The sequence below is a fragment of the Odontomachus brunneus genome, unplaced genomic scaffold, assembly GCF_010583005.1.
Source record: "Odontomachus brunneus isolate Ranch 3 - 2012 unplaced genomic scaffold, Obru_v1 Obru_scaffold_290, whole genome shotgun sequence".
Lineage (NCBI taxonomy): Eukaryota > Metazoa > Arthropoda > Insecta > Hymenoptera > Formicidae > Odontomachus > Odontomachus brunneus.
The window spans coordinates 197,660-201,248 of record NW_022639740.1 but is presented as its reverse complement, the minus strand read 5'-3'; the positions used below and the strand labels follow the sequence as shown (position 1 = coordinate 201,248).

The window sequence follows — 3,589 nt, the reverse complement described above, 5'->3', positions numbered from 1 at the left end:
TAAATAATATTTTTTAAAAGTTTCTCTCAAAATTTAGTAATTCGATTTGTTTAATTTGGATTTTCTTGAATTTTTAATTTCTTTTGTTGGATTAATCATTATAACGTTTTGTTAAAAATGTAAAAGTAATTATCACTGGTTTACTACATCATATCAATATTCATCGTATATCGAATGTTGCATTGTTTCAATATCTTTCAATTAAAAAATTATCCAATAAACAAGTAAAAATTATATAACTATTATTTGGTGTTTGCTAGGTATGATATAATATACTGTGAACAATATAAGGATACATTATATAAACATGAATTGTAAGAACATCGTTGGAGTCATCAGAGTCACCGCGTCGATCGTCAGGTTAAGCAACAGTTTAATGTGGTCAGGACATGGATGGTGACCAGTGGTGGTATACTTGGGATCGAAATTATCGCAGGAGGATTCATGAAAGTTTGGAATGTGTTGACAACCTTCGATATCTAGTAGTTTATGAGACATGAGAAAATTAGGAATATAAGTATATTTTTGTAAACATTATGATTTTCTCATTTTTCACTTTTGCGTAATAATTCTTAGTATTTGATTACTATCAATATTTAACAGTGATTTTATTATCAGTATTCATCAGAAATTAAGTACTGGCCAAAAAATTACTGAATTACTGGTAATATTTAATCGCTAATAATTTTTCAGTATTTCTTAGTATGATATTTCTATAAGGGTTATGTATAACACAGGGAAACAAATTGAACTTTTTTATTGGTGCCGCCACTTTGATAGCTGATTCTGAAGGATTTTGGATCGCTGAAAACGAATCTGTTTTTATCCATCAGTTCTTGTTTTTTAAATAATCGCAATATTATTTTTTCTTTAATTTTAATATTTTGTGATTTTTTATTTTTTAACCAAAAAATGATATCGGGGTCTGTAGTACGGCATTTGACTCAGAAAGTTTCCCACAATATTGAAATTATTTTTGCGATAACCAAAAAAAGTTATTATATAAACCACAAAGCAAAAACTATAATAATATCGTCAAAAAATTGCAAAAATGGTAAAATTTCAAATAAAAAAGTCAATGTGCTCAATAAAAAAAAGTCAAAAAAAATATTGCGACCCATGTATCTGTAGCTTAACTATTCTGGATTAAAGATTTCTTCTGGGTCCAATTAACGATCATATGTTAAAAAGTTATTAAATTTAAATGTAAGGTACATGCCATTGTGCACGGATCTTTCCACGTCAACTGGACCGCTCCTGTCGTCGAAAGTAATTAAGAGTAAAATTAATGGACCAGCACATAAAATTAAAATAAAAATAAATACTTTTGAAGGTTGTGTGTCTTACTTTAAAATTCAAAATGACAGATCCAATATGGCGGATGCGAAAGCTAATATGTAGTCAAATATTCGTAAAAAGTGGTAATATGAGATAGCTGCCCTTATAGAAATATCATACTAAGAAATACTGAAAAATTATTAGTGATTAAATATTACCAGTAATTCAGTAATTTTTTGGCCAGTACTTAATTTCTGGTGAATACTGATGATAAAATCTCTGTTAAATATTGGTAGTAATCAAATACTGAGAATTATTATGCGAAGGTGAAAAATGAGAAAATCATAATGTTTACAAAAATATACTTATATTCCTAATTTTCTCATGTCTCATAAACTACTAGAATATCGAAGGTTGTCAACAACATTCCAAACTTTCATGAATCCTTCTGCGATAATTTCGATCCCAAGCGGTATATCACCACTGGCCACCATCCATGTCCTGACCGCATTAAACTGTTGCTTAACCTGACGATTGAGCGCGCACGCGGTGACTCTGATGACTCCAACGACGTTCTTACAATTCATGCTTATAAAAGTTGTAGTAAAAAGAAATCCATTATTTTTGCATGAAATTGAAGGCTTTATTTAGCATAGTTAGAATGATCCGATTTAGGTCAAATATGCACCATTTTGTTCGATAACTTCTTGCCATTTTGAAGGTAATTCCATTATGCCTCTCTCATAGAAACCTTTGTCCCTATTGGCAAAAAACTGGGACAGTCGATTTTCATAAGCTTCTCTTGAGGAGATTTTTCACCAGCAAAATCATTCGCCATAGACAGGAACAGGTAGTAATCACTTGGTGCCAGGTCCGGACTATAAGGTGGATGCATAAGAACCTCCCAACCAAGCTCCCGGAGCTTCTGGCGAGTCACTATCGATGTGTGTGGCCTGGCGTTGTCCTGATGGAACACAATTCGTCTCCTATTAGCCAAAGCTGGCCGCTTCTGGGCGATTGATTCCTTTAGACGGTCCAATTGTTGACAATACAGGTCCGAATTAAGAGTTTAGCCGTAGGGGAGCAGCTCATAGTGGATGATTCCCTGCCAATCCCATCAAACACACAGCAAAGCCTTCCTGACCGTCAATCCTGACTTGGCCACCGTTTGCGCCAGCTCACCGCGTTTCGACCACGACTGTTTTCGCTTGACGTTGTCGTAAGTGACCCACTTTTCATCACCAGTTATCATCCGCTGCAGAAATGGGTCGATTTTGTTGCGATTCAGCAGCGATTCGCAGATGGAAATTCGGTCCATGAGGTTTTTTTGCGTTAACTCGTGTGGCACCCATTCATCGAGCTTCTTTTTGTATCCAGTCTTATTCAAGTGGTTCCAAACGGTTTTTGTGCAACGTTTAGCTCCTGGGCAATCAAAACAGTGCTTACATGACGGTCGGATTCGACGATTTCCATTATTTTATCGACATTTTCGACAATTGGCCTTCCAGAGCGTGGTGCATCTTTGACATCAAAATTACCGGAACGGAATCGACAAAAACAAAATTGCGCGTGATTAGCTGTTACAGTATCAGGACCATAAACACTATTCTCATTTTCAGCCGCCTGGCTTGCGTTTTCGCCTTTATCGAAGAAAAACTGTAAAATATGGCGTATTTTCTCTTTGCTGGTATCCATCTTTGACGCGCGCTCAAACAATACTGAGCCAAACAATCACAAAACTGTCTCAGAAGTTTTTTTAGTACGAAATCTTATCTTTCTAATGCCATCTAGCGTAAACCGATCGCACTTGTACAACGCTAGATACACATTACTAAAGCCATCTATTGGAAAAATAATGGATTTCTTTTCACAACACCTTATATAATGTATCCTTATATTGTTCACAGTATATTATAACATACCTAGCAAACACCAAATAATAGTTATATAATTTTTACTTGTTTATTGGATAATTTTTTAATTGAAAGATATTGAAACAATGCAACATTCGATATACGATGAATATTGATATGATGTAGTAAACCAGTGATAATTACTTTTACATTTTTAACAAAACGTTATAATGATTAATCCAACAAAAAAAATTAAAAATTCAAGAAAATCTAAATTAAACAAATCGAATTACTAAATTTTGAGAGAAACTTTTAAAAAATATTATTTCAAACAATAGTGTTGTTTCATCAAATGACATGGTTTCCTTGAACGAAATAAAAGTTTTATTTTCATCATTTTAAAAAATGATATTTCGTTTAAGAATATAATATTTTAATGAAATAAAAAAAACCACAAA

The 3,589-nt window shown here is 33.2% G+C and overlaps 1 protein-coding gene across 1 annotated transcript in view; it reads left to right on the top strand.

The window, feature by feature from the left end:
• LOC116853232 overlaps nucleotides 1-3,589 on the top strand; it is a 46,779-nt gene that overhangs the window by 8,867 nt on the left and 34,323 nt on the right. The gene's annotated exons all lie outside the window — the stretch shown is intronic.